At 39.9% G+C, this 22,563-nt stretch overlaps 1 protein-coding gene across 25 annotated transcripts in view; it reads right to left on the bottom strand.

The window, feature by feature from the left end:
• RALYL (RALY RNA binding protein like) overlaps window positions 1-22,563 on the bottom strand; it is a 598,747-nt gene that overhangs the window by 462,635 nt on the left and 113,549 nt on the right. For 6 of the 25 annotated variants that reach the window (XM_065585824.1, XM_065585832.1, XM_065585821.1 and 3 more), the window contains one exon: window positions 2,230-2,333. The exons of the other annotated variants lie outside the window; for them this stretch is intronic. The gene's annotated coding sequence lies outside the window, so the exon portion shown is untranslated. The remainder of the gene's footprint in view (window positions 1-2,229; window positions 2,334-22,563) is intronic. 25 annotated transcript variants of the gene reach the window in all.

The raw sequence follows: 22,563 nt of genomic DNA, 5'->3' as shown, positions 1-22,563 counted from the left end.
TCTTTGCCCCTGGGACATTTTCCTCATTTCTCTGCAAGATTCCCTCTCTTTCTCAACACTGCTGCCTGCTCATAGCCTTCTATAGTGATTCACCAATGACTAGGTGACTTATAATTTAATGAAAAAGCAAAGTTGTCTGAATTTATCATCTTTAAGCATGAAGTCTAGAAGTCGAACATAGCCCAGCAATGGGAGGAGGCTGGCTGAGGAAGCGAATTCTGAGCCTAAGCCTCTCCAATGAGAGAGTACTGCCTGCACCTCTTAAGATGCCTATTCTCAGCCAGTGTAAATTGTTATAGCTCTAATGAAATCAATTAAACTATGACAAATTTACACCAGCTGCAGAATGGGATATGCCCATTGATGTTTAAATCTAGGAACTCGTTACTTAAGCATCCCATCTGGTCTCAATTTCTCTAACAAATCTCAGGGAAAAAGGCAGTCTCACATATAAATAGGAACTATGCCGTTTAAAGTTTTATAGAGCAAGGTCACCGTTGTTGTGATTCTAAGGCCCATCACATCAAGAGACTGAATATTGTACGTAAGAAATAAAAGAAAAATAAGAATCACTGCGTATTTGATTTCACTACATACACCTGATACATTATATACCATAATCAGAAGCTGCATGTCTCCATCTGTTCACTTGTTTATCTTTACTGACATGGAAATGCATTGTATATGTTTCTAAATCTCTATGGTGGTACATTTATTAAACAAGCTTTGCAAATACTGAACATTTCTTAGAGAAATCTCAGAAGAGTCCTGCTAGCTCAAAATGTAAAGGTCACTCCAGCTGTAAATTCTGACAATGGAAGTTTCCAGATGGCAGTAGCCAATTTCCAATAAATTTTAATTGGTTTAATTGACTTTCTTGTTTACTAATTGATAGGGTGATGTAGTTCATTTAAATTAACCTCAGTTACCGCCATAATTAAGCAAAGTTAAGCAAACCAAGGAAAATTTTAAAGAAGGGGGGGGGGCGGGGAGGAATGTTTCACGTTTGACATGCTAGACCTGCTTGTCTCTGGCACTTTAGGGGGACATTTTAATTTCTGTTCACCCAAAGCAGAAACAAAAGGTATGCTTGTTGACTAGGTTTAGCAGTGGAAAGAAGATAATACATACACACAGCATCATTTCATTACTGTACCATGTTAGAAGCACCAAGAATGGGGTGTGGGATGATAAAAAGGACTACAGAGATAGAAATAAGGGGCTGACCCCAGTTTGCAGGGCTTCCCTGTTCTCTTAAATAGGGAGGATTGGGGGAGGGAGGCTCAGACAGGGCAGTCCCAATACTACATGTCCTGAGATTCTAACAAGGAAGAGAATCCCCAGCTTTAAGGGTCAGCCTTTCAGTACCGAGGGCCCAGTACTCTGAGATAGCCATTCTTGGTGAGTGCAATAAAGCCACAAAAGAGCTACTAATGGCTGCCCAATCCTGGGAGATAGGCAGCAGTAATGTGGCTGCCAAAGTCCTGACCCTGAGGCTGCTCTAAATTATGCCTCTGTTGCAATGGCCTCCAAAAACGATCAACTGTCAGTTGTTATGCTCCAACCATGTGTCCGCTTCCACTCGGGCCATTCCTGACATGCCCCTACACCAGGGGCTGGGAGAGGGGTGGCACAGAGCCGGCTCCATCCTCTGGCTGTTTAAATCAGTCAGCAATAATAGTTAGATCACTTGCATCACTAAAGCAGCACAAAGGGATTCAGAATTGAGCCAAATTTCCTCAATATTGCCAACCCCATCATCAATCATGCACTGATACCCTCAACATGATAATACTGGCTTAAAAACCATAGGATTTAAACAAAATAAATGCTGGGGTTTTGAGCCTTTAGGGTGCACCCTCATCCCCTTTCAAGCTTTACTCTGAAACCAGAGGGTTTTTTTAAACAAAAGCCAAGTTCCTCATAAAATAACATGCCTCAAAAAGATGGGGCTTTAAGAGAAAAACACTAAATACTGTAAGATTTATGACAAAAAAAATCACAAAAGTTGGCAATACTATATCTTCTGGAAGATCCATGTTAGGATTGGCCTCACCTCCCATCTACACAAAACCTCTCATTGTAGTGTAAATGAGAACTCTAAATGCACCTATCAACGTTGTATCTGGGCACTTATTAAATGGGGTTTGATACACTCCCACACTAGCATGCTGCTTCCAACTGGAGCATTTCATTGACATGTTGGCAAGAAACACACACACTACTTACAAAAACCAACTGGCGAGGCACCTTCCAGGAACACCAAACTTGGATATGGCCACACTCTGCTCACCAGGGCTGTGCTCTTTTAACATTCCATCAGAGTCTCAAACCTTAAAGAGAAAGGGCACTGAAAAAAATATAGCCTTGGCATCCCATCGAGTTTTGTGTAAACTAGAGACTTTACACCCCACTACAAGGGCTATGTTTACATTACCGTATCCATTATAACTTCTACAGTGCTACAAGTTTCACTGCAGAAATGCTAATAAGCAAATTCATTCCAGATTCTGCCTGGTACTGAACATCTCCAGGTTGCGGGGAGGGGGAGAGAAGGAGGATTGTGACTCTGTGTTTCTTCAACACTCCTCACATGACCGGTCTCTAGCATAACTGTAACCAGACTAGAGGTCTCAGGAACTGTTTTTATTGTCCTGTGCAATGGGAGATAAAGCTTATGTAAAGGCCCAATTTAAAATACCAACATTATTTACAGGTAACAGTTTTTCAAATATAGAGTTTTACTCTTTACACAGTTCTATTTTCTTATTTTCAACTAATGTCCCTGTAGCAAAAAATCATAGCTAATATTTAATGTCCTAACTGCCAAGCTGTCATGCAGGGAAAGGACTTCTGGAGTGCATTAATTCCCTGTTGAGGGAGAAATGACTGGACACAGCCTAAGGATATCCTTCCTCAGCCTCTTTGTATTTACAACATGCACAGATTTCCTATCTTTTGAACAAACATTGACAAGACAGCAAAAACAGCAATGAAATATACAGAGAAAGAGTAACACTTTTAGAGCAACTGTCACACAGTTGTCAAACACACACTTGTCCCCATCTCTTGCGCATAACCTGTGTGCCTCAACTGCACTCCAAACACATTACAGTTCTTTTCGCTGTTGCTCAGGGAGTATGTCTCCCTCAAAAACACCTGGGACATGGAATTGCTATGTCTGTACATCTAGTTAACATATACTATACCCAGTTTAATCATATTATTTTGAAAACAACTTTTGCTTTTGTGTCAAAAAATTAGCCAGTGGGGTAACTTGTTTAATGCTCCACTATACCATAGACTCCAATGAGACACACATTCCACCCTCAATCATTCAGCCCTGTTCAGTGATGATAGTACCTTAGTACATATTTTTTCAATGTATTATTTTCTCAATTTATTCACTTTTGTTACATGACAGTATCATAGGAGAACCTATTATTTAAGGAACATGCTACAGCATAATGCCATCTTGCTTGTCTTGCAGAAAAGTGTCCATCATGTGATTGATCTGTGACCAAGAATGATATTGTTGGTACTAGTACGAGAAACTAGTACACCTGATGTGTCACCAAGCAAAACGATTTATTGTAGCTTCTGAAGGGTTTTTGTAGGAATTCTCTTGCTACTATTTGATCCAAGGTTATGTAAGTGTAAAACATGTCTCAGCGTTCTATTAGATTTTTATCCCATGTCTTATATTTAGACTTAGATGCAAGAGTGAAGGAAGAATTCCATCTGGTTCAATCATGATAGAAGCTCAAATCATATAATTTATTGCCAGGAAGACCTTTAACATCTCATTTACCTGAATTCCACTAACAGTTTGTATGGAGGAACATTAAAGGACAAAATTGTCAAAGATGACATGTGATATTGAGTGCCTCAATTTTTGGGTGCCCAACTTGAGATACCTTAACTAAAATGTGCTCAGCACTTTTTCCAATTAAGACTCCTTGAAAGTATTTCATGTTGGGCTCGAAAAATTGAGCCACCCAGAATCTTGAAAATCTTGGTCAGTTTTGTGTGTATATTTAACTGCTATCCCACTGCTTTCTAACCTCCACCAACTATGTTTTATGCCTGCCATCTTTGTTCCCCTAGAGACTTTGTTTAATTTACTCTTTACACTTGTAATCCCCCCCTCCATGTATGTTCTCTTCTCTTTCTGTTCCTCTATTCTGCCACCTTATTCTGAAGTCTCATACCCCCAAGAGCAGTAACTCCATTTTATTAATTATTATATATTTGTTAAGCAATGGCATTGTACAAGACATGAAAACAAACACAGACCCAAATAAGTTACCCCCTATCTGACCTACAAATTGCCTGAATGCAAGTGTCTCAAAATGTCTTGTCTCACTGCTCCTCAGACTCCTCTATTCTTCATCATTTTGACACTATCTGCTCCTACTCCTTTTTCATCCTTCAGTTCCCCTCCTTGTTCAATTCCCTTTCACAACCATTTTTAAACCTCCTGAACTCTCACACCTCAAACCTTTCCCCAGGCTGCTTTGCTCCTTTTCTTTCCTTATCCTTTTCTACACTTTTTTCTTTCCTCAGCTCAACCCCTGTTTTCTTATTCTCTAGTCCTAGGCCACTAGGACTGCTACAATTCCTTCCAATTCCCTGTCCCCCTTCTTGTCTTTCCAAGCCCTTCCCTTGCTAAGGATAGAAGTGGGAACACAAATAATTGTTTTTACATTCATCCTTGCCCTCCCCACTCAACAAAGTTTTGCAATACCTTTATCACTCCTCAGCCATCCAGCACCCCATCCACATACATCTCCCATCCTCCTATTATGTTCTCTTATGCTCCCCCTTATTTTAGCCACTGGTGATTGATTTTCTATGCTAAAACCTCTCCTCTTTGGAGTTCCTTAAGACCAATTCCTTCGCCCTCTATTCTTTTCTACTGACTTCTTACTTGACATCTTGGGTGAAATCCTGGCCTAAGTGAAGTCGATGGCAAAACCCCATTGATTTAAATAGGGCCAGGATTTCATCCCTTCAGCCAAGACCTTGCTTATGCCAGGTATTAATTTGGTCCTTTAACTTGAACTTCAGCAACCTATGGTCTTAAACATCAACATTTTATGCAAATAATATTCGTATATAAGTACCTTTCAGAAATGTTTAAGGATCCATGTATCTACTCTTCCTGGTTCAACTGATCAAGTAAATTTATAGCTTTGCCTCACCTCCCTTCAGTTAAATATTTCAAAGACAAAAGAGAAGTTTCACTGAACATGGAATCGTTTATTACTCCTCCCTTAACTCAGACTCCCCGTTTCCCTGTGTGGTCCAGAATTTTGGCCACATCTTGATCCTGAACTTCTCTCTTATTTACTTTATTATGCCTGAAATTTTGTCACAATCTCCACAACTATCTTAGATACATCACTGACTTATCAATTAATTGTTTGGCACCCTATGATGTTATCAGTCTTCCCTGTGCTATGTTATCCCTCTTCACTCTCCTGCCACCAGAAGTGGTTATAACTTGTAATGACAGCTTTAATGAATCAGCACTTGAATAGTTTAGCATACATCCAGGGATGATGATGCAAATACAAACCAAGACATCACCCTCATTATACCTGGTACCAAAATGTTCCTCCTATAAGAAAGCTGTGAGATAACATTCATGAACACAAATATCCAATTTCCACCTTATTCTTCACCATTTACTCTCATTTGGCTTCCTTAAACTAGAATGATATTACTAATAATGATGAAGCCTATACTAATTTTATTGACACAGAACCTACCAGGGACATATGTGCATGAAAAGACACAGGCTCTGCTCCTGCTCCCATTAATTTCAATGGAAGCAGGATTGAGACTATTAAAGATAAAATTCTGTTCAGATCTCCATGACAAATAATCTCCAGTTTCCTGCAGAATTCAGTTGAAGAATTTACTCTAATGTATTAAACCTGAGTGTCCCTGTAAGTGGCTCGCTGAATTGTTTTCATAGAGGAGCTCAAGGTTATTAGCTATCAGTTCAAAGAAAACACCCACATCAATCACAAAGCAGGAACACAGACAACTTCTTTGCTTGGGAAGCGGGAGCAGAGTTAAAAAATAAAACAGCTGTTCAATATCATTTCAAGGAGTAGTTTTGTACCATAATTAAATTTGTCCACTCTTAATAAAGTGAGATAAATGAGCTTCTGTTCCAAACACAGTATTTCCTTTAGTTATTAATGCAATCCCTATTTTGCGGGAGGGGAGCATATAGTCTTCACCCCCCCCCCACTCCCAAAACAGTTATCTATACCCAGGCAAGCTTTCACTGAATCTTCTTCAAAGAGGATCTATAAAGTAGCACTATAACTGTATTTATACTTTTTCAGACACTTATTTCATAAGTAAATTTACCTCTATCTTGTTGCGTGCTGAGTGAAACCTTGTTGTGGGCCAAGTTAAAACCACAGTGAGGTTGATGGGCTTGAAGGCACCTTCCCATTAATATAACTTTAAGGATAAGTTAATCACCACCCAATCTAAGACAAAAGGATCATGCAAACCCACCCAGGAGTTTTAGACCTGGTTGGGCAGAGGGACGTTTACTGAGTATTATTACGTGCGTTGGTAGCATAGAGACAGACTCAGAGGCAAGCAGAAAAGCCTGTAAGCCCAATGTGACCCTGGAGAAGCCTGGGTCACAAGATTGCATTAAAGAAGATACCAGATCATCATCAATTTCTACTCCCAACTAGAACATCCCATGCACTTCAAACTTTGACTAGCTGCTCAGGTCAAAAAGGGGTAATGGCATTTTTCAAGCACAGTTACCACTAATTCTTATGATTATTTATATTGCAGTAGCACCTAGAGGCTTTAATCAGGTCGGGACAGCATTGTGCTAGATAATGCACAAACATATAGTAAGTACCATTCCCTGCCTCCAAAAGCTGATAGTCTAAAAAAAGAAGACTTGGACATAACAGGTGAATGAAACGAACAAGTGGGTGAAGGAGTGGTGGGGAGTAGAGAAGAATGCTGGTGTAAACAAAACTAGGAAACTTCAGTGTGGACTAACTGTGTGCCCAATTCACATCATTCTTCAATCATCTTCCATAAAGTATGCTATGGCTGACCTTATCTGAAGCACACCAAAGACAATGGGAGTTTTCAATTTACTACAATGGACTTTGGATCAGGCCCTTAATCATATCTCCTTAGTGCAAAGTAATTATGCACAAGGAATAAAATGGTTCTTCTGTGGGTAGTCAAAGCACTAGGTTTGCAATTAAAGTTTGGAATTTCTCTTTACAGCTTTAGGATGTGGATGTTCCAAATGTAATGAATACACGACGTGTTACACATGCAAGTGCATATTTGAATATAAACCTATCACAAAATTTAAAATGTTACTTTAAAATGTTTGCATAGGGCATGTACTGGTATGTTAATAGAAATTGGAACATATGGTTAACCAAAAAAATGTGCTTCAGAAATGATAAGCATGTGTATGTCTTTGCTTTAGCCATACAATCCTAAAAGTGTTCCACTCCTATTAGAAAAGCCACAGTTTTACACCCACAACACCAACCCTATACAATTTTGACTATCATCCTCCGAATTCTAGTGTTCTGTTATGGCACACTGAAGATTTTTCAAGTATTTCTGGTTATGAACATTGTTTTTAACATGGAGACCAATCCTGACACATGAATATGCTTCTGAATATTCCTTCCAGCGTTCCTTCTACATGTTTTTCATCTTTGTCCTCATTAAGACTCACATAAATTGGCAGAAACAGGAGGGTGCCTGGTAAGCTGGGGAAATAGAGCATATTCCTGTCCTGTTTGAAATTTACAACCTGCCAAGCCTTAACATACTTTATTCTGCTATGTGGAAAAAGCCATTTTTCTTTTAAAAGTTGGGGTGATGGAAGTGCTGGTATAACCCAAGGAACAAAATACACTGAACCACACCTCCTCTTTAATTACTTTTATGATTTAAACTGCATGAGGTCAGGATCATGACATTTTGAAGTTTTACTATGGAAAAAGAAGAAAAATAAATGGCATCAGCATATATTTTTGCAGTTAAGAGACAATACTCCAAAAGCTCCAAGGCCAGCAACTTTACCCACTGAAAGTCAAGCCAAAGGTTCATCTGTCATTGTAAGATTTTTTTGTCTAACACACATCACAGTGTTATTCCTGGAGGACCTTAGTAAAAAATCTGTTCTCACACAAGCAACAATTGCTTGCATGGATCCAAAATTAGGCCAGCTAGTCTCACAAATGAATAATTTGGAGGCATAAGAGGTAGTGGTGAGTAGAGTGTGATGGAGATGGGGATAAAATTAGAAGCCTATAACAGCATAATCACATATCATATTCCTCAGAAAATTCTGAAGAAAAGAGAATTCTATAATTAAAGACAAAAGTCTAAAATATAAACCTCATGCACTCATGCTCACAGTATTATAATCATGGCTCTGTTAACCAGTAAAGAGTTTTTAAGGGATGTGTTTTTTAAGCTAATGAATGGTGAAAATATTGCAATTAGAAAGTAGATAGTTTTTCTGTGTCTAAGAAATGCATTTTATGCTTGCCACAAAAACGGGTCTCTTGGATAGCAGTACAGTGCACTAGCAATAGACCATCTGGTAGGAAAACCCTGACAAGAATCCACTTTTCCATAGAGAAAACAAGCAGGAATTAATTCAAGAAACTGGAGGTAAAAACAACATAGAGAATTTTCATTTTTCAATAACTGATATAAAAATGGTAAATGGGAAAATAAAGGAACTGTTTTTCAGTTCTAGCTACCCTCTCAACACATGACCCCATTTGGAAAATATCCAATCAAACCTAAAACTGAACTGATGTCCAAAATTTGTCCCTGAAAAAATATAAGAAAAATATGCTGGCATAATATTTTTGGGGAGTACATCAGCAGAATGATGGCTGGGTTGGAGCAAGCAACCTACATATAAGGACATGGCAGATTGTGATTCCGACCTTCCTATAGCTGTTTAAGGATTAGTAGCTCCACATTTAGAATACTTACTGATTCTATTAACATTACTGACTCTTTTTTGTTTTGTTTATTTATTTATTGGTATAATCACTGTACTTTCTTGGACCCGTAAATTTCAGATTTAGTACATTCTAGAATGGGAATGCCATTGCTGATTTCTTTGATGAGATATGAAGAGGTTCCTTGATAAAATATAAACATCTCAAATTATTATTTCTGTCAAACTCTGGGATTCGTCTTTCACTTCTGCACATGAAGAGAACAGAACATATAATATAGAGTGTATTGTTTGGTTTACAGTTTTTATTATTATTTTTCTGTATGTATGGCTCTGAGATTTGATCTGATTCTCTCTTTAAACTTTAAGAAACACAGGAGGAGGTAAGATAAAAGGGTGATTTAACACTGAATGAGGGACCTTAAGTAACATATCTGGGAATTATATTGTGTGTTCATGTGGAGCTTGGTTCTGCAAGATGCCAAGTACCTACAGCTATCTACCTGGCAGGACTGGGTTCACACAGTCTCTTTCAAGAACTGATACCATTTCCCAACAAAACGGTTCACATTTTCTATGATGTACACTAAGCAAATTAAGAAAGTTTGTCTTTTATGTACTTTGAAATACCACATCTTTCAATATACATAAGTGGCTTCAAATGTCACTGATTTATGTTTGTAAAAAAGCTAGCCAATTACAGAAACTGAACATAGTTATAAACAATACATGTAGGGAAACAGAACCCCTGTCCTATCCATACAGCAAAATACCCCTAAGAAGAGATTAATTTTAAAGAGACCCACATACTGATAAAGCCCTTAATTAAATATGAAATGTTATGACTGTATGCAAGGAAGCAGAAGAAATCTTCTCTGTATACATAAAATTAATTTAACATACTTTTGATCCTTTTAACAATAAATTTTAGATTTAGTTATTAAGGATTGGCTGACAGCATGATATTTGGGTAAGACCTGAGATTCATATTGACCTGGGGATAAGTGTCCTGTCTTTTGGGATTGGTGAACCTCACATACAGTAAAAAGAGCATATGCTCTAATAAATTTGTTAGTCTCTAAGGTGCCACAAGTACTCCTGTTCTTTTTGCGGATACAGACTAACACGGCTGCTACTCTGAAACCTCACATACAGTGAATCAGGTTTTCAGTAACCTCTCACTATATTAGACTTGGTTGTCTAGATGGGAGCCAAGAGCCCATAGGAGACAGTGTTTGGCTTCTTGTTCACTAGTGTGGTAGTACAGAAACTCTTTGTTATTGGCTTGGTAAATATAATTATAGAATAAACCAGCAGTTTTGGGGATTATCTGACCTATTACTTGCAGTCTGCCCGGAGTGTGTCATTATTAGTGTGGCCCATCCAGGTATCTGGTCAAAAGCCCTATCAGTTTGTTTTAGGCAGTCAGTCTTCTTTTAATTCATACAGTTTGTAATACACTCTTTGGAAATATTTCTCTCTAACTAATTTTGACCTTTCCTTAGAATATTAATTGTTTCTTTGTTTTGCTAGTTGAAGTGAAATCAGTGGGTTTATCATCATAACTTCCTTGTTTGTCAGCAGTTAAATGTGATGGTACAGCACAGTTGCAAAGTTAAGAAGAGTGATGAAGCCAAAGACAAAACACTTAAGCATCGTGGGCTGTACGCCAATGTTATAAAATAAAACTATTCCTGAATTATGTAGTGTTGGCAACTCTCGTAATTTTATTGGGACGCTCATGATATTTGGTGTTTTTCTTAAAACCCCAGCTCTTATGGTCAGCAAATTGTTTTTTTAAGTAAGTTTCTAGCCTTTGTGGATGCAGAGAAAAGCTTGAAATCATGGATGCACCTTAAAGACTCAGAAACCAGAAGACAAAAATACCTCCCCACCCCCGAAATCTCATGATTTTTAAGCCAATATTATGATTTGTTGGGGGCAACCTCAAGATTTTTGAACAACTGGGGTTGACAATTTGATTATAAAATTTAGTAGCAGATTATTTGAATTAATTAATCCAACTGTGGCAAATCAGGAATATCTTCAGGGCATGCATATACACACATCCCTCTCAATCAGCATGCCTGTACATTCTGAATCCTGCTGAGGCCCTTACTCAGAAGTATGCCCTACTTCCAAAAACAGGCTTGGATTAACCAACGTACACTCGGTACATTTGCACAGGGTCCCCATCTCAGGGGTGGCCCCTGATCACTGCAAAACAAAACAAGACAGACCAATGCTGTGACCTTGTGTGGCACTGAGCTGAGAGGGGGAGCTGGTGAGTGGCCAGGAAGATCCTGGGAGCAAGATGTCGATGGGTATGGGGATACTGGGGAATGTTGAGGGTGAGTGGAGGATGTTTGGGTCCAGCATGTCATGGGATGTTGGTGGGCAGTGAAGTTGGGGACCAGGATGTTGGGGGCTATGGTGCTGGGGCTGCAGTGAGCAAGATGTACGTCAGGATTTCTGGGTTGTGTGTGTGGCTATTAGGATAAGTAGGGGCTGGTGGAAGATTGCTGGGTTATATGCGTGGTGGGCTATGTTTGAGGCAGGAGCACTTTAAGGATGGGGGGGAAGCCCAACTTCCATAATGCACAGGACCCCAAAATTCTTTAATCTAAGACCCACATTTGTTGGGGACAACTACATTGCTGTTCTCCCCCACCAGTTGATTCTCTGAATCCCACCTTTGCCCCACATTTTGGAAGGTCAGCGGGAGAGATTTGCACTCCTTCAGTGCCTTCCAGAAGAAGGCAGGGGAGAAATAGACCTCCTGGCTCTGCTACTTCTGAACACATCCAGTGCCTGGGAATTGACTGCACTACTTATTCAGCTGCTGTTGTACTTTGTCTGTAATTGTTTATCAAAGCGACTGAATGTCTGTCCCCTAAATATCTGTTTGACAGGACCGTTTCTCTGGGTGGACATGAGCTCTGTTCAACCAGTCTGCTTTGGACATGAAATGCTCTCAGAAACCTGCTGGGATTTTATTTAGACCAAACACTACAGAACAGACGCGTCTTTCAGAAAGGACATGATGCTTTTGGTGGCCTCCTTCCCACCAGTTCACATGCTACTTCCAGTGAGTTGTTGGCTTTGATTTAGACATGGAGATGTAGGCAAGACTTCTGTAGGGGTATGAGTGTTAGGTGGATTGGATTAGATGCCTTTTCTTTGAGCGAGACTGGAGACAGCATGCACCCATTCCCTGCATGAGTAGCAGGCACTCTTCAGGAAAGCACAATTTTTAAATTATTTAAAACATGTTAATAAACCTATGTTATTCAGGTTTCATAGGAGGGTGAAAACACAATGCATCACAGTTATTCACAAGGGGCCAGATTGTACCTTGCTCTCACACTGGTGTACGGGCAAGGAACTTCCTTAGCTCTCAAGGGATTTGATTTTCCCCTGCATGTCCACTTCATAACTGCTCACCTCCACCCGCACAGTAGAACTGTTCAGCTGCACAGTGGCCCTTCCACAGCCACAGAAACCTAAGATGCCAGTCCAGCAAAGCACATAAGTATGTGTTTAACTTTAAACAGGTGAATAATCCCACTGAAGTCAAGGGGACTAAACAAAGGCTTAAAGTTATGAATGTGCTTACATTCCTTGCTAAACTGGTTCCTTTATGAATTTCACCCTAAATTATGAAAATAATTAGCACAATTAGATGTTAATGTATTCCATTTAATAGTTTAGATAAAGAAAAGAATTCAGTAAGCCATCAGTAAAACAATTGTACAGTAATTTTTTTTTAGTCTGACACTGTTTCAGAAGCATGATGGTTCAGTAATATATTTAGTTTATCAATTCCAATTAAGTTATTATAAGAAAGAAAGAAATTTGAACTTACTGATCTGTCTACATAAGCTCTGGGGAAACGAGTTCAAGTCCATCATAATTGTTTTAATAGGTTCAATTTCAGAATGTCTATTTATAGCAAGTCTAACAGCTTTCCTTTGTACAGTCTCTAATTTATTAATTAGCATCAACTTAGCATCAACCGCAGGTTCCCAAATGGAAAGATTGTTTTATTATAAAATGAGAGATTAAAATGTCAGATTTTAAACAATTTTATAAGCAAATTTCCAATCTTATTTTAACTCACCAAAGCCTTCTGAGAGTTGTTTTAGGAACACATTGATGCTGACTGTTCTAAATCAGCTATCAGTAGTATCAAACACTTATAGTCCAAATTTGTACTGCCTCTTCTAATTAAATAAAAGGCTTTACCTTTTGCCTAATTAACCTTTCTGAGACTGATATTCAGGAATCTCCTGTGTCATAGGGCATGTCTACACTGGCAAGTTTCTGTGCAACAAGTTATACAACTTTTATTAAAGTGCTGGAATTAAACCGCTGTTGTGTATCCACACTATGCTCCTTGTGATGGTGAAGTGCATCCACATTAGTAGCTGTTGCAGTGGCAAAGAGAGCAATGTATTGTGGTAGCAATCCCACTGTGCAACTGGCCCCAGGGTGCTTTGGGAAGGGTTTGCAATGCCTCAGGGGACAGGCATAGTGTCACACGATGCAGGTTTCCCAATCCCATTGTTCCATGGGCATCCTACTACACGGCCAGCTGCTTTTCAACTGAAGTGGGGGACGGCAGAGTGCGTGAGGAGGGTGTGTGTGTGTGTGTGTGGAGGGGGACAGAGAGACAGTGTGTTTTGGGGTACAGAGAGAATGTCATCATGCTGTCTTGTAAGTCCAGACAGCAGCAGGAAGCAACCAGTCCTGAGGCAGGGAAGGGGGAAACCTCAGCAGCAACCCCTGCCTCCCTCCCCAGCTCTTTCTCTCTCTCTCTCTCTCTCTCTCTCTCTCTCTCTCACACACACACACACACACACACACACACACACACTTCTGTGTTCAACAGCACGAGCATTCCACATTAATGGTTTGCATTGTGTCCCTGAGTAGAGCAGATCAGCACAGCACACAAGGGCTGTCAGAAACGGAGCTTTGAAAGGAGAGGGGCACATGCCTTCTGGGTAACCAGCCGAGTTCAAAACAATGAGCAGAGTGGCCAGTTGAGAGATTATGGGACACTTCCGGAGGCCAATTGATTGCTTTCTGCGCTGTAATGTGTTTACACTGCCAATACAGGATCGGGGCCTCTGCGCTGTAAGGCTTATGACTCTCCTCGAGGTGGTTTTTTTGCAACGCTGCAACTGAGGAGTTTCCGCGCACATGGTGGCTTGGCAGTGTGTACACCAAGGGAGTTACAGCGCAGAAAGCTGCTTTACTGCGAAGAAACTTGCCAGTGTAGACAAGGCCTTAGTTTGAGGCATAGAGAAACAATTACTTGCATTCATCTATACTTGTAAAAGTCGTAGAGTCAATCCATATTGGACAACAATGATGGACTTAAGTCAGGGCCTCAGGCGGTGGCATTGTAACTTGCCTTGGCTCTAATTGTGCTGATTAATTTAGGACATATTGAAAGGTGCCTGTGTGTTGTGTAGTGGCCCTGTTCCTAACCACCTCACACACCCTCCACCCCCCACTTGCACAGACATTTAGAACAGGGCAAAGTCTCTCCCTCGAGTCAACTAAAATTATGCTCCACTCCCATTAAGGCAATCTAGATTTTCAAAAAGTTTGAGACAAAAATTTGCAAGTAGAAAATAAGGAGCTATTTTCATCTTACAGTTGGGTTCTTGAACTCTCTTATTATCCAACCACTATCCTGTATTTTATTTTAAAATTTCTGCTGTTTGGTTATAAGACAACCCTGCATTTTATTGTTCTTGAAAAAAATGAGTGAGGACAAACACTACTTTTCATATGGAGATATTACTATCAGGTTTGAATAATATAATTGCTTGCTAAAGTGAGATAAAATAACAGATCCTATAGACTAGTGAGAATAGCGCTTATTTATCTGCATTATTGAGGATCTGAAAAAATTATGTATTTTTTTCTCCCTCAAAAAATCAATTATAGATCTGATTTTGTTTCTGCATCAGAAAGGAACATTTCAAAACCTCAGTTTTTCTGCAAAATGGCATTACTGTTTTTTGGCTAGCCCTTGTACTAACCCCCTGAAACCTTTCCAGTTTCAGACTGCTGGGAGGGGAAAGTTCATACACCTTCCCTTTAGTAGCAATTCCTGGCTAGTGCAGACACAGCCACACTAGGGTTTCTCTGCTCTTGGGGGTCTCATGTCTGCTGCCCCTGCAGAAGGTTCATAAAGCAGGCTTCTTGGAGGTCAACTGCGTGCTCCTGCTCATATGCCTCTGACAACAACTTCAAGTTTCAAAGGGTCAAAGATGTGTACAGGCACCTCAAGGCCTATGAACTACCAGACAACCTCATACTCAATGCATCACATTTATAGTGTAGGTGAAACTTTGGACAATAGAAAAAAATGTGCAAGGGGAAATTGCAATCAAATGCCCCAACCACTTGTGCAGCTTCCCTGGAGTAGTCATTTTGAGCCAACGAGAGTACTCACGAGCCTACAGTTAGTCTTATTCATGATCAGGGCCCAATTTTTCAATAACAAAAAAGATAAGAAAATTATAAAATAAATAATGTCACAAACAAGTTTTATAATAAGTCTCAGTCATTAAGCAAAGGTGAACACTGAGGGCTTTTCTTTCTAAGTTATTTTGAATAAGTGCATAGGTGCTTTTCAAAAAAATTTTGGAGGGCTTTTTATGCTCCAATTATACATATCTGTTCAAAGTTACTATTATTGTTAATGTTGAATATGTGTTTTCAGTTTGTTTCTTTGTTTACTCTCTTTCTTCTGTGCTCAGTTTCTGGATGCAAAGCCCTTGTTATTGTTAGGTAGTGAAACTACGAAATTGTTCTTGTCTTTACAGGTAAGTGTATCCATTAAGGAGCTCTGAAAAAATGTATCACGTGCTCATCAAAAAAAAGTAACTGTCAATTTGATGAAGTACAACTCACATCTCATTAGTGTTGAGCACAGAAGCAATATTCCACATCAAAAATGACTGCTAAAATATTCACAATTACCAGCTGTTCAGAATCCATTTTATATAGATAAAAAACATGTCAAATTTAATTTATCAGATGCTTTCTGCTGTCATACTTTTCTTTCGTTCAATGTACTGAAAAGTTATAAAACAACCTCAGTGTTATTCTAGACATGTATCGTATGGGCAAAAAGAATAACAAAATCTATTATGCACCAAGATATAATGAAAACTACATGGATGAATAATCTTCTGTAGGTTCTCTCACTCTGAAGGCTGAATAAATTATCCATTTCAACTTAAATTGTGATTTTTTGGAACAGGGACTTAGTCTTCCAATATATTTGGATATGCTTTTGCACATTTTTGATGCTATCATAATATAAATAAGTAGTAATTTAAATGTATCTGAATATACAATATTTGGCATCTTTATTATAAAACTTTCATATCCGGCATATCCCTAAATACGATTATTACCCTCATGTCAGTGTGGCAGTTGTGTTGGTCCCAGGATATTACAAGAACAATGTGAGTGAGGTAATATCTTTTATTGACCAACTTCTTTTGGTGAGAGAGACAAGTCTGTCTTGTCTCTCTCACCAACTGAAGTTGGTCCTATAAAAATATTAACTCACCCCAACTGTATCTTGAATACCCTTATGTCAGTAATACCTACAACACAAAATTAAAAATATAATTCAGTATTAATTCACCTTTACAAAATAGACACTTATATGCTTATGAAGATAAAAAAAAATCACCAGGTATTAAACAACAGAGAACAACAGTGGGATTAGCAGTAATAAGTATTGGAGAAAGTCAACGATGCTGTAAGAGTCAAATTAATGGGTTAGTTTTAGATGCAGTATAACTGATAGATAAGGTCAGGTGGGTTTCAGAAATTTCTGTGACAAGCTTTGCTTATTCCACCACCACTTTGCCCGAACAGGAGCAAGTGTGGGCAACTTTGGACTTTAGACGGCGTTTTAGGAAATGAGGTTTGAGTCCTCTATACACTGGGATAGGGAACACTATTTTGAACAGTAGATCAGTAATGCAAAGCTGCAACACAAGAGTGATCACTTTTTTTCCAGGTTACCCTATAGATCGATTGACAGCATTTAGATATGGTTTATTAGAAACAATTGACTCTATATAGAAATCTGTCAAATAGTTGTAACTCACACACCTTCTGGGTGTGGTGCTCTATCCCATCTAGTGGCACTAAAACCACTTAGAGAGAGATAGGGAGATTAATGAGTCTGCTCTACCGCCTTAGCTAAGAGCCATATGGCTTTTAGCTCAGGCAGTAAAGGTTCATGCATTCAGCTACAAAGGTCCCAGATTCGATGCCGACGACCAACATCTATCAGTGTTACAAGTGGGGGCTTTTTGGGGATTTCAACTGGGAAATCTCTGAAGCTCAGGATGTACTTCCTCAGCTAGGGGAAGTATGTAACCCAGACACCTTCTGGGTGTGGTATTTTGTTCCACCTAGCGGCACCGAAACCACTTAGAGAGAGAGAGATTAATGAGTCTGCTCTACAGATTAGCTAAGAGGCATATGGCTTTCAGCTCATCCAATAGAGGCTCATGCATTCAGCTACAGACATCCCAGGTTCGATCCCACCCACTGATAACCAGGGTCTGTCAGTGTTACATAGTTATGGGACAATAATTATCTAAGTTAAGGGACAATAAATATCTATTCTTATAAAATGTTACACACACACACACACACACAAAATGTTTCCTTGGTTAACTACTGTATAATATACACTTTCTACATAGTTTTGTAAAACCCTTTTTAATTAGCCTATGGACATCAGTGCAAAACTAGAGTAATACTTATATACAGAGATTATTACAGGAGAAGGGATGGGAATAAATGGGGATCTGACTATCATACTAGGCTTTTAAAACTAATTAAGGAGGTATCTGGAACCTCACCTCTTTACCCTGTGTATTTTATACAAGGTAAATGAAAGGTTGGAGGCAGCTAAAAATATATATCGTAAACTGCCAGTTTGTTGATATTTGGATGTTTCAGGTATCTACTTAGCTGAGAAACAGCTTCTTTGCTATCTAGTGTCTTCAGTTGTAGCTGGTCAGATTTGGGCATGGGAAGGGAAGAATTGTGGGCTTGTGATGAAAGCATGAAGTTTGCCGCAGTCTAAGGGCATGACCTAAAAGATTTTCAGATACGGGGCCATCACCAACTGATGCCATGTTGCCTGTGGCAGCAGTGGCATAGCCAGGTTCTAACATCGGGGGAGCGAACACATTAAAAAAAAAAGCGCCAGCCGACATATCAAAGTACTAATTACATACTTTTAAAGTTGTTATACATATTTATTTGTACTTAAAATAAAAACACAAGAATGATCCAGCCACGGAAGGGTTTGCACAGCTGGCACTTCACAAGAGAACTTTAGATTATACTTAGATATACTTTAGATTCTAGAAAGTAAATGACAGAAAACAGTAGTTTATAACTGTCACAGATTTAAAAAAAATACTGGCCATTTTTTCCAATTTTAAAATTAATCAATGAAATGCACTTTATTTATAATAGATCGTAATACTAAAGCCACCAAAAAGGCACGACAAATACAAGTTTTATGAGAATTGGTGAGCAAAAATCTCATAGCTCTTCGGGGTTGGACAAAGCAGTAATTTCCCTTAAAGTAGCTTTATTCATGGGGTTTTTTTTAAACAAAAGACATCTCTACGACACAGGTTGGCAGTCTATCATTTTTGAAACACTGAGTTCTTAAATTTAGGGTTTTTAACCAATTTAAGCTGTTCACACCCCCCCCCCCCAAAAAAACAAACCTCTTCCTGCTTTCCTATCACCAGTTCTGTTACTACAGGAATGAAATCTAGACACACTGTAAAATAGGTAACACATTGTTCTTCAAACCTCAGATCAGTGAAATGCAGCTTTGCATTTGAGATACTATAGACTGTAATACATTTTGCACTGCCTGCATCTACACTGACATCAGGAGAGGAGAAGAGGACAAGACTGTCCCTAGCATTTATGATTTAAAAAAAAAAAAAGGCGAAACACACCCACCCACTGTCAATGCAATAAGAAGGGAGAACAGTAGCTGGGGCCAAGAGAAAAGATGCAGTGAAAACCTCCTGGGCCATTGTCCTTCTCAGGCTCTTGTGCTGCTAGCTGCATCTCTCGCCAGCTCAGGGGGACGTTGGGCAGCACGCCACTTCCCCCACCCTCCAATCCGTCTGAGGTCTCAGCCCACATGCAGGCACCATAGCGAAGGTGGCAGAGGGAGGGTGGCTAGGCTGCACCCAGAGGCTGACCATCACAGCTCTGGTTGCTGTGCTGGGGGCGAGGCTGCCGGAGCAGTGCTGGCACTCTGGGGTCTCAGATCTGCTCCCTGTGGGTACTGTATCCAGGTGAGTCCTAGTACGAAGTCAGCACTGCTGCTTCCGAATCATTCCCCACTCCCGTCCAATCTCCTGTGCACTAGCTTCCCAGTCGTATCTGAATGCAGTTCTGTTTGTACTCATCATACCTGCTCTACCCAGCAACCTCCCCCCACTCCTCCAGCCCTGACCTGCTTAAGGGGAAGTAGATCTGCCAGGAGACTCCTCCTCTTCTCTTCCCCGGGGAGCCAGGCAAGCAGCCGAAGCTGCTTGCAGCCCCAGAGCCAGCGAGCGAGCAGGGCTGGGGATGCGGGGGGTGGTGCCGGTGCAGAGTGGAGAGCAAGCTGGCAGCCGCATACATAACCCGGCTCCGGACTCCGAGTCCAGAGCCCAGTGCTGGCTGCGCAGAAAGGCGCCGCTTTTGGAAAATATGCTGAGGGGAAGCAGCTGCTTCCCCTGCACCCCCCCAGCTACACTACTCTGTGGCAGCCATTTCAACAATACTGTCATAATCTGCAAATGTTGTTGTTTTACAGTTGGACATACAAGGGATATATTCTTGGTTTTGCTTCAACGTGACCTTAAAATTGGTCACATTTTGTACTACTTTTGATTGTCAACATAGTCTTGGCAGAATTTAATCACGTCTCTTTTTTCTTTCAGATGCTACTTTGGTTGTGTGAAAGCTGCTTGGTGATTGGGTAATATTAACTGTACAGAGTAGCAGAAGATGTGAGATTACTATTAGCTATTACTAGTGCTTCAAACATGTCAAAAAGATACAAGCTTATTGATGGACTTGGATCTCAGAGACATCCCATTCCACTACTGACTGGGGCATCTCTGTGCTTTGTCAGAAAGACAGAGGTGCAGAGTTGATTAATCCAGTAGAACCAAAAGGAAAGCATGTTCAATATAGCTATCAAACTAGCAGAAAGTATCAGATGTGTCCATAATCTGAATGCACTTCCCTTATCCACAGACAAATGTAGATTATATGATGTTGATGGTACTGAAAGAGACTTTCAATAAGAACAGTGGACATTGGCACAAATCCTGCTACATCAACTTTTACAAGGCCAAATTTAAAAGGGTTGAGAATAAAAAATCATCACCAGAATGCTGTGGATCACTGGCGTACTGCAGAGGAAATACACACACTGAAGTGACCCACACAAAGAACCTCCATAAAAAGAAGCATGCTCTATTTCATCAGAAGACCTCCATGAAGCTTTTAACGTCAGCATGAATAGTCGAGTCTGCAAACATGCGTTTTAGCTACTAGACTAGCACTTGCTTGAAAAACTAAGTGCAGGGGACTTAATAATGGCCCAAGAGAAAAAGTACCATGCAAGATGTTTGGTGTCTTTCTACAACAAAGTCAGAGAAGAAAACTGAGAAAAGCAAAACAGATGACATTGCATGGGATTGCCTTTGCTGAACTCATAGCATACATTGAACAGACAAGACAATGAAGGCGTGGCTCCAGTCTTTAAACCACCAGACCTCAAAAGGCTCTATAGAGCTTGGGATGACTCTGGCTCGGTGCATTCACAGCACTAAAAACTAAAAACCTGTTTCCTTGTACACATTCCAGATGTCCAACCACACAAAGAAGGACATGATGTGCTCCTTGCCTTCAACCAGGATATTGGACATGGTCTCCAAAACACATGCGAGGAAGACTGGGATTGTGAAGTGCTTCTTTGTCACACGCAGTAAAACTTATCTGAAGGGAACTATTTCAAATGAAAACAGTTTACTGCATTGCAAACTAAATCTTTGCTTGTGCTACTATGGGCACTGATATCCATGATATAGAATGTTCCAAATGTTAAAAGTGAGTCTGAACAAGTTTCCATTCATCCAGCTAGCTTTACTTTGGCACAACTGTTTCAGTACAACAGCAATATCAGTCTCCATGAAGAAACAGAAAGTTTGTACCCCAACAAAGCTCGAGAATCACGTTTACCAATCTACATTGGTTTGACACTTCATGCAGACATGAAAAAGTGAGCTAGTAGTTACTTTCTTTAAACTTGGTTTGTCAATCACCTGTGACAGAGTACTGGCCATCTCTCCCAGCGTGGCAAACAGTGCATACCAACATTTGAAGGATGAAAATATAGCCTATCCTTTAAAGATCTCTATGGTGGTCTGTTCACTACTGAGGCCACAGACAACATAGACCACAATCCCACCTCCACCACAGCAACAGACTCCTTTGAAGGAACTGGGATATATCACTTTTTCAGCATCCCAGTGAGAGAGCTGTCTGTGGAATTCCCACCCCAGACTGCGAGACTGCACATTAGAAAATAAGAACGGCCATACTGGGGTCAGACCAATGGTCCATCAAGCCCAGTATCCTGTCCTCCAACAGTGGCCCATGCCAGGTGGCTCAGAGGGAATGAGCAGAACAGGTAATCATCAAGTGATCCATCCCCTATCACCCATTCCCAGCTTGTAGCAAAGAGAGACTAGGGACACTTCAGAGCATGGTTTTGCATCCCTGCCCATCCTGGCTAATAACCACTGATGGACCTATCCTCCATGAACTTACGTAGGTTTTTTTTTTTTTTTTTAAAACTCTGTTATAGTCTTGGCCTTCACAAGATCCTCTGACAAAGAGTTCCACAGGTTGTATGTTGTGTGAAGAAATACTTCCTTTTGTTTGTTTTAAACCTGCTGCCTATTAATTTCTTTGGGTGACTCCTAGTTCTTGTGCTATGAGTACATAACACTTCCTTATTTACTTTCTCCACATCAGTGATGATTTTATAGACCTCTACCATATCCCCACTTAGTCATTTCTTTCCAGGCTGAAAAGTCCCAGTTTTATTAATCTCTCCTCATATGGAAGCAGTTCCATACCCCTAATCATTTTGGTTGCCCTTTTCTATACTTTTCCATTTCCATATATCTTTTTTGAGATGCGGTGACCATATCTGCATGCAGTATTCAAGATGTGGGCATACCATGGATTTATATAGAGGCATTATGATATTTTCTGTCTTATTATCTATTCCTTTTCTAATGATTCCCAACATTTGGTTAGCTTTTTGGACTGCCGCTGTACATTGAGTGGATGTTTTCAGACACTCATTGAAGAAAACTATATCATTACTTCATGAGTCTTAGAAAATTCTCTTCCCATTGAACTTGAAGAACACCAATTCTCCCATGCCAGCTACAAATGTT

Source organism: Chrysemys picta, chromosome 2 (genome assembly GCF_011386835.1).
Source record: "Chrysemys picta bellii isolate R12L10 chromosome 2, ASM1138683v2, whole genome shotgun sequence".
Classification (NCBI taxonomy): domain Eukaryota; kingdom Metazoa; phylum Chordata; order Testudines; family Emydidae; genus Chrysemys; species Chrysemys picta.
The sequence above is the reverse complement of the archived record's forward strand: the minus strand, read 5'-3'. Positions and strand labels throughout refer to the sequence as shown.